Genomic DNA, 10,501 nt, shown 5'->3' on the forward strand with positions numbered 1-10,501 from the left:
CCACAATTTGCCTTCAATAAGTTGCGGTGACTGATGAAAAGCTTCAATGGCCGGAACCCCAGATCTGTAGGTCAAGGAATTGGATTGTCCGAGCTGCATGCTGTTATTGTAGTTTTGTTAAACGTTTTTGCATGTAAGTACGTATATCCCAGATTCTAGAAATCGAACGAAAATAAAGAGATGAGTTTCATATACCATCGGAAATCATCTAAGAATCAAAAAGAATAAACAGATTGCTGTGTAATATGTATATATATAATATTATATTTGCAATTGTGAATTATGTAATCGTCATATAATCTCTTTAAAAAAAGTGAATAAAATATGAGATACACAAGAAAAAATTATTTTTTTTTATAATGAATTTTACTCTTTTATAGAGTGATTATACGGAGTTTATATATTTTATGATTGTACGTAGAATTACTCATAATGTAATATAAAAACACATTAATACTCAGATGTTGCATTAATCGTGCCCATTTTGACTTGATCCAATGCATGTATAACCCACTTTCTTTTGTATCTAAAGTAGGATATTAATTTGTCAGTGGAGACACGAGTCATGATAAGGGTGATATAAGACTTTCCATTGTTGAAATCATGACTTTCCTCTTTGTACAAGCATCTTGCTGCTGGATGATATGCACTCCGAATGGGTATATGCAAAATTTTTGAGAATTGTTATAGATGCAAAGAGATTAAACAAAATTAAATTTATAAATTGACGTAGTTTTACGTTATCCGTTATACTGAATTAAATTTATAAAGTTACACTAAAAGTAATTTTACAATCTAATATATATACTGAATTAAGTCACATTAATTTGTAGATTTACTTTTATCTAATCCTTTTATAACTAAAGTATTTCTCTTTTTCTTATCAATAGAGTCCAGTATATTGTATCGTTTTACAACATGTAAGCATCACCGGTATATATGATTATATTTACGATTAATTTTTATTTCTTTCATAAAAATGACATTTGTGAAAGTTAAAATCTACTGAAGACATACCAATTACACTACAAATTAACCGATCGCAGCAATACTTTTTATAGTTGAGAGACAATACATTTATTATAAACTTTTAACATTAAATGTAATAAAATTTACTTGATATATCTATATGTTTAGATCTCAAAAAATATTCGAGCAATTCTTGTAATAAATCACGGCAGAAACTCCAAATTGCCTCACCTGTCTAGAAGAAGTAGAAACAGTTGGGGATGTATCTCAGCAAAAGAGGTTTTGGGGCAATGCCAAAACAAGTTACAAAAGTGTAGAACCATAAAGATGACATTTTTGGAAACTCTAGAAACCATGTTTGAGATATGGGTAATATTACATACAGTTGTGGAATGTGCAAGTGCTGTATAGTCGTTTTAAAAAAGAGTGGTGTTCATTGTTAAAAAATTAATTTTTTTTTTCATGTAGATCTCGTATTTATTCACTTTTTTCAAAATAATTGCACAACGCTTGCGCATTTACGACTGTAACTATTATTTCTCTTCTTTTTAATGCAAATTTCACTCATCCAATACTATGGTGCAGCAAACAAAACAGATCTTGTTGGATCTAAAATCTTTGAATCAAAATAATTCTACAAATGCTGCAACATCCAAAAGTCAGAATTGTTGTTGGGAGGCTCCTCGAAGTATTGAACATTAATTGGGGTGCAGCAGTTGATAAAATTCAGTGTAAGATTAGAATCAGGATCATAGTGTGCGTGACTGGGAAGGGAAGAGTTTTGGCAACAATGAAAATGAAAAGAGATTTCTTTCTTGATCCTCTGCTAGCAGAGATTTTTGATTATTGTTATTATTTTGGGATTTGAAAAAATTGAATTGGAGTTTGAAAAAATTAAATTGTTTATTATATTTTTTGTAGGAATTTGAAAAAGTTGTAATGATGATATGAAAATTTTGAATTGAGATGAGAATTTTGAGTTGAGATATTTTTACCAAACCTGTCCTTATTTCTTGATCCTCTGCTAGCAGAGACTTTTTGTGCTCTTCAAGCAACAATTCTTGGTACTGAGCTGGGACTAAAGAAAATAATTTTAGAGGGTGATGCTTACAAGTGGTTCAAGCTATAAAAAATTCTGAAGTTCCATGCATGAAATGATATCAAACAGATGCTCACAAATCTTGATCAATGGCTACTCAACACATGGAAGAGAGTCATTCTTGTATTTATTCTTTGTTATAAAGGAGTTTTTATAGATAAAATTTGTTTTGACAATGATATCTTATCTCATTTCCAAGCTGTTGGATCTCAAGAATTCATTATGAGTCATTATGTAAGAAGTGACAATTATATGGACTTGCTTATGGTACATCTCGAGTACTTCGCCATTCCAATCTGCGATTTTGACGTTTTCTGATTGGAAATATATGCCCCAAGCATTTACTAGTTATTGGCTTTAGTTTTTTCCAAAGTTAGTGCAAGCTTAATGATGACGAGACAAAACGGCATCGCCGCTTATAATGGATTCCTTGGATTATGTCGTTCTTTGTTCTTATTAGAATGATGCACAGTTGGACGCCTCATGATGGTGTCGTTGCCTTAGGAATACATTGTTTTTATGCATCATTTTACTTTCAGAAAGTGAGTAGCATCTTGTGGAAAACAGTAACTACAATGACGGCGGCCATTGTTGTTGTGCTCATGAAAAGGGAAAAGAAGAAGAATGGTATACGGCTTTTAATAAGGACAGTACTAGTACTCAACCCAGAGAATCCATGGTTACTTTGAACCAATCGAGATCTGTTAATAGCATTTTTTTTTTTTAAATTTAAAGCATTTTTTTTGTATATTAAAAAAATATATAAAAAAACTAAACACAAATGTTTAAAAATAAAAAACACAATTCGGTACAAATAATTGGTAAACTTTCCCTATAGATTTATCATCATCAGTTTCTTTTAATCAATGGAAATATATTGTTTATGGATGCTGTATCCTATATTGTGGAATTTCAAATTTTCAACCCATATATATATATAGAGAGAGAGAGAATAACTTCTAAGCGGCCAGTTTATTAAAGGGCTGAAAACAGCCTCCAATGTATCTCTACCACGTAGCCCACTCATTAGACCTAAAATGCATCCGCACCGCACCGAGCCCAAATCCCTCACCCCCTCGAAACCTAGATCCGTCCCCTCACCCTCGTCTCTCTCTCATTGAGGACTTAGAAAATCCCTCACCCCTCAATGCCGTGAATGTTTCTCCCATCGACACCGTGAACTTCATGCTTTATCCCATCGACGCCACGAACTTCATTTTCCTTCAACGGTCATTGACGTTGGATTCTCGGATCCCATCAATGCCACCCTTGCAGGCTCCTATCTCCCATCGATTTGGCACATGTGACTAATTACCAGCACTTAACTTATTTAAAAGGTAAATCACATTAACTACATAACTAGATAACCCTTTTATTCATTATGTGACTAATTACCGGGACTTAACTATAGGTATTCACACATATTTTTGCCAACAATACTTGAATCGATCAATGTCACTTTTTCCATTAGAAAACATGTCACCCTAGCCTATGCTTCAATTCATACAACAATCTAAATTTTGATGGCACCGGATCTACGTACTTTTGTGCACTTATTGTTGATCTAGTATGTGTTACATATTACATATTGCCATAAAACTCATCATGTCAAATCATAAATATGGTGCTAATTTTCAAAGCACTTGCCTCCAATTGCAAGCATGATAAAGTTAAGTACTAAAGAAGAAGCCAAAGCAGGCAAGTAATTCATGCATTAGATCACCACGAAAGGGGTGTGCCGAAGTATGGCTTAACCAAGCAGGCAACGACTAATTGTATGAAAGCACCATGCCGAATGTGACATATCATGATTGGGTTATCACATGATATCTCTATATATGCTCATATCTCACCACAGATTCATCCCCTTTGCCTTGATATTTCATAAGATATTGGACAATATAATTAGTACTAGAATTATTTATTTATTTTTTATTTTTTATTTTTTTTTTGCATTTTAAGCAAACAATTTTTGGGTATAGATCAAGTGGCCGATATAATTAGGTTAGAGAAATGCGATACAAGTCATGAGAGAGGCGGATATGGTTAGGAATTCTAGAAGAAGCCTCCTGATATAAAAATCTTAGCAAAAAACCTCAAACTTTTCTACTTCTTAAAATTTCATAGCAAATTAAATAAAACCTTGATCAATATGTATTATATGGTCGATCTTCTATATGCGTATGTGTAATTTATAAGAGATCAGACAAAAAGAGAGAGTCCGAATAGTTGATTATGCCAAGGAAGCAATATACATGCAAGATCGAGCAACTGAAAAGCAAAAATGTATATTTTTATGATAAAAATAAATATTAAAAATATAGGGTCGTACACTAGTGTTCCAATGGGGAGGGAAATCATCCTGACCTTCCCTAGCTATTAAATGCTTTTTCTTTGTTATTTTTAAAAATTTTAATTATATATATATTTATTTATTACATGCAATTGCCACATGTTTTCTATAGGTGGTGGTTGGTGAATTAATGGAGTACTTCATGCAAAAGGTAAAATTTAGGGATTGTTTTTTAAAGTTTTTTTACTTAAAAATTAAGAAAATCTTGTTTAATAACTTTGTGAATTTTTTTTTAAATATTTAAAAGTATTAAAAAAATGATGTGGAAGTAAAAAAAAAAAGAAAAAAAAAAATCAGTGGGTCCCCTGCAGAATACCTCTCCGTACGCGTGATTGTTGTAAAAAAAAAAACTGCGGGTGCAACAAATGTCAAATGCTATAAAATATTTGAATGTGACTTTCTTAAATAATAATACCAATTGATTTGAGCTGGATTGACCGTTTACGATCCGACAAATGGTACAATGGCTAGAGGTAGTCTTGAATTCGACTGGCGAGAGCATCATCATGCAAGAGTCGACTAATCTAAAAGAGGTCGAGCTAGCTGTTTGTGCTAAAAATATATGGTACTATAGTAATGGCGTTACAAGATACAGTAAGTACTACAAATATCTTCCAAATTAACTCGGTTGATAGGATTCTTTCCTGCAGGTTTCCTTGTCGAACAGTGTGCCAAACCTATATAGATAGAGGTAGAAGATGAAGCAAGGAGACAAGTAGTACTAGGTTTAAATCTGTAAATTATATTTTCCCACTTTCAGAGCTAAGGTTCTTGAACAGAAATGTTCTCAAACTGGTGTGCAAAAAGATTTTAATAGCGGAACCACCTTATTACTTACAATTGGCAGAGACACTGCATGCATGGGGTAGGCCCACTGCATGCAATCTAGTTAAGACATTCATTGATTCCATTAATATTGCTAGCTGCTTTCACTGTGTTCTCTATGCTTCCACATTGCCTTTCAGAACTGATCAAAAGATAACATCCGCTAAATGACTCTGAATCCTCGAGGATTCCACGTCGCGTTTCTCCCACCAAGCACCCCAATTTAAGCATGTGCGTATATTAATATTATTGCAGGTCGGTATCGCTCGAAGAATTGTCAGAAAAGAGTAAAAGCGTTGGCATTTCCAAGCAAGCATCTGTTCACATTTGGACATTCTTAAAATCTTTTCCTGCAGTTTCAGCAGATCAATGAAACAAACTGCATTTCGAATTTGGAAATATTGGAACCCCAAGAATTTCTATCCTTTTTTAATTAAGTGATAAGAACCAGTAACGGTTCACATCATGATTTTATCAATTAATTTTAGCAGTGCAAATGAAACTTCTAGTCTCTAGCTAGCTACCCCAGCCGGTGATTGAGATGGAAACACTGTACAAACCGATGAAGTTTTTGAGGCCTACAAAATTTAAAGGGTCTGCGCGCTTTGAAGAAGAAAATGAAAGGGAACATATTGCACATAGATCATCATGCTCAAAGTGGAATACATGCAAAACATAATTTTCTATCTACTCTGTTTGGCTGATCGAATTCTTAGTCATGCCATGTTTTGTGCGGAAATAAAAAGCTAGAATTTTCCAACTTCGTATCCTGAAAATCCTTGACGGTTCTCAATTCCTATATATATATATATGCCGCATAAGGACGCCCCGGCCTCAACCATATTCCAAAAGTACTCTTGAATGCATGCATCGTTCTAAATAGTGACAGATTTGTCATAAATAGTCATGTACGTACTAATTTGTTCCTATATATATATATATATATATATGCACATCGTTCTAAATGGTGACAAAGGCAATATTGGAGCGTAGTGCATGCTGAGATTAATTATATATATATAGTTGGTTGGAGGGGATTCCTGCTTCAGTTATGAGTTCGCAGCATCAGCATGCATGTACTCCAAGAATGCCATTAACCAAATTACCACCACCTACCAAGAGGAATAATATGAATATCTCTATATATCTATGATCCGGAATGTGATTATTCTAATTCCTCCCAAACATAAAATTTGTGGCACTCATTATCCCCTCTTTCGTATATTTACATTCTCATCCATGTTACTACTTTCCCTGTTCCAATGACACTTCCATCGGATCTCCTTGAACTAAATCATTACACACTTTTAATTAGGAATAAATAACTTATTTATTTATTCTTTTAGTTATAATTATGTCTGTTGATCATGCATTCCTTGTAGTAGGACATGCATGTGAGGGCAAGCCCATCATTGGCATCTTTCTTTTATGGAAAAATTATCAGACTTTGGAATATTTTTCTACCAATATTTTTCTGCAGGAAGTCTTTCAATCAATTGAAGATCATGTTCATGATCATGTGCACGTTTAATTAAGAATACGCGGTTAGCTCTGTACGTAGTCATCCTTGATGGATGTATATATAATTCCCTATAATGTATTTAACATTGTGTTTCTTTCTCCGAGTTCATATATTTTTTGGTTATTAATTATTAGTGATTTATCAAAATAGTTATTTTATATTAAAAAAATAACGTAGCCAAATATATTAATAAAGCATTTAAAAAGTATGTAAAAACGACTACACATAAAATTTTTATTAGAAAATTAGCATATCCTACATCAACTATGGAGGAGGAACAGTTGCATCATTTTGGCAGTTGCTACTAGTGGTGCTCATGCATTGAATTAAGCATTTGCAAATTAATTAATTAAGATTTAGTCATAAATCAATTATTAAAAAACAATATTTTTAATATAAAAATAATCCGAGTTGTCTCCTCCACCATGGTACACTTGGAATAATATATATACGTTTGGTAGGAAAAAAAATATAATTAAAAATTTTTAAATTTGATAATGAAATTAAAAGAATTAATAAAGAAAGTATTGGAAGTATGGTCGACTAGGGGTGGCAATATGTCACATGACCCGTTAACCCAACACGAACACGACACGATAATAGCGGGTTAGGGTTTAGCCTTAATGAGTTCGGGTCAAAACGGGTTGACTCGTTAAGACACGATTGCTTAACGGGTTGATAATGGGTTAACCCGTTTTAACCCGTTATGACACGTTAAAAAAGTTAAAGTTACAATTATACACTTATATCTAAAAATAAAATTGTTAGAATTTCAATTTCGATATTTTTATTATTTGGATTGTAGTTTTGGACTTATAATTAGTTTTATAATTTTTATAGATATTGTAATTTTAACATTTATATAAAATTATGTTAAAATTAATCAGGTTAAAAAGGTTAATTTCAGACCTATTCAACCCATTTATATAAATAATTTAAAATGAGTTGTATTGTGTCGTATTAACCTATTTTGTAATATTTTCTTAATTTATTTGTTTACTTATAAAAAAAATATATTTCGTAATATTTATTAATGGGTCAAAATGGGTTGACACGACACAACCCGTTATGTTAATGGGTCGTGTTAGGGTTTGAGATTTTGACACGATAAGCTTAATGGGTCGGGTTAGGATTGACCTATATGATCCGTTAATACGATTTGACACCTCTATGGTCTACCGATGTTATTAATTGATGTGAAATAAAATAATGGTTTAAAGAGATATGGGATCAAAATCCCGACATATGAGAGAATAGCATGGCTGCCTCGATAACTGTTAAAATATGTAAGGGAAGATGATAGTTTTCTATAATTTATTTGTTATTTTTTTATATTTAATTTTTTTAATTTTTAATTTTTTAATAACTAAAGAAGTTATTATTAGTAAAATTATATATTTTTTTAATTTTTTTAATAACTAAAGATGTTAAAAAAATATTTAAAAAAATAAAATATTCCTAATATTTTATTATAAATAATAAATGAAAAATAAGAGGAAATTAATCCTATCACCACCCATATATAAGAGAGGGGTCCCATTGGCTACGAGTCTAACGACGAATCCCACTGAAGATCATGTGCAATATTTTAGTAGGATTGACCACCAACTATTGCCTTAGGAAGAAGTCAAGTTGCCACATGGCACATCTTTTGACAATTATCACTCTATAAATGATATTTGTAACAGTAAATAGGTAAGTATTGTGTAATTTTAAAAAAATAATTATAAATATGAGATTCACATATAAAAAAATTAATTTTTTTATAGTAAAATTTACTCTTTTTCAAAATAATTGCATATGTAAAATTAATCTTCTCAAATACTCGACAATTCGCAACCCTAACCGGTTAGACAATAAAAAACAAAATAAAACAAAAACAAATTGAAATATCAGTATTGCATGTTTACTAATTTTTTTTTTTTTTTAATTAAAGAGTGCACAACACTTTAGCACTCCATAACTACAAATATCAATTGTCATAGAAAAGTCTTGTATGCATAAACAGAGTTTAGAAAACTAAATTTAAAAATTAACGTAATTTTATACAATTAATTAAATCTATTTTATAATAAGAATAATTTCACAATCTGACATACCATATTAAATGACGTGAGTTTGTGAATTTACTCTTATAAAACTTTTTCGTGGCTAAAATATTTCTCAACTACGTATATTACACATGTTACATTAGAAAATCTTCTCATTAGCCGGTTTGCCTAACTCCTCACCCTATGTGCATGGCAACCGGGTATACTTAGAAGTGAATCGGTTCTATGTTGTCCCCTCCTACGATGTCCCTTCTTCCTCTTCTTTGTGATTTCCCCCAAAATGGCTTTCAGCTTTTGGATACTTCTAAAGGGTGTACCAAATAATGCACTATAACACCACAACTTGCACCAAAAGGCTCCCCGAGTACTCTCCGTACATGGCGATGAGCAAAGGGATGCCCATAACCAGAGTATTCAATAGTGTCGAAAGTGAAAAGATCATTATCATCCACTCGAGGCTACCATTCTTGGAGATGAAATGGAAAGAGAGGAGAGGGACGTCGAAAATGGCCATGAAACGGTTGATGTTGGAGCATTGGTCAGGGGAGAAAATCTTCCACCAGCTCACCAACCTGTAGGCCAAGAGAGAAGCAGTAAACTAATGGGTGAGGTCTTGAAGATGCCATATAATCTTTTTTTAATCATACTTCTATTTTCCATTTCCGGTTTAGTCTTTCTTTGCTTTTATGTTTGTTTCTCTGGTTTTTGATATCGGGTTGTGTTTGTTTGGGAGGAAAAGAAACTGGAAGAAAAGAAAGTACTGGAGAAGAAAAAGCCAGAGGAGGAGAAGAAAGAAGAGTGGGAAGAGAGAGAAGAGTGGATTAAGGAGAAATGAGCATTTCAACATTAAAGGAAAAAAGAAGAAGAAGACAAAATCCACATCAGGTGTATGGTGGTGAACAATGGCTGATCTATAGCAAAACTCCAATGTTACATTACATATATAAAAATACCATTTGAGAAATTTCTGCACCAAATCAAGCTGCATGAATTATAAACCATTTCATAAATATTTATACTAAGATCATAACATAAACCCTCTTCATGATCATCTTGATCTCTCTGTTTAAATTGGAAACAACAATTGATCATCATGAGGATGTTACTACATAGTTATGCCAAAAGATAGATATGTATGGCTCTAGAGCTAGTGTTTACATTCAAACAACCCCCCCCCCCCTTGCAAAAAAAAAACTTAATTATCAAATATGAACCATTTTTCATATTTATTCTTTGGCGATATCTATATATTAAGAAAAATGCTAAATGTACTTAAGAAAAATTTATAACAAACTTACTTCTTCATGTGTCAGCTGTTGATATGCTGAAAATTACAAAATCTAAATTTAAAAAAAAAAATTGACAAAACTAGTTTTTGTAAGTTATTTGTAAATAAAACTGTAAGTACATATAACATTACTCATATATTAAAGCCGGGCATACACTAGAGACCATAAAGGCCGGAGTCCCCGATCAGTTAAATGATATAAGCTTCAAATCTGCCTCCTTAATTTAATGTGACTTATCGAGTTGGAACTTGATTCATTAGCCGTTTAGCCGTTTAGTTAAGTTGCAAGGGACCAACCGCCGGTCGTTATTAATACTCCTCAGGAATCTTGCAAGAAAATTTCTATTTGCATGTTGAAGAAATTACTCGGGAGACAAATTTGAAAAATATATAT

The sequence above is a fragment of the Carya illinoinensis genome, chromosome 8 (assembly GCF_018687715.1).
Source record: "Carya illinoinensis cultivar Pawnee chromosome 8, C.illinoinensisPawnee_v1, whole genome shotgun sequence".
NCBI classification, from domain to species: domain Eukaryota; kingdom Viridiplantae; phylum Streptophyta; class Magnoliopsida; order Fagales; family Juglandaceae; genus Carya; species Carya illinoinensis.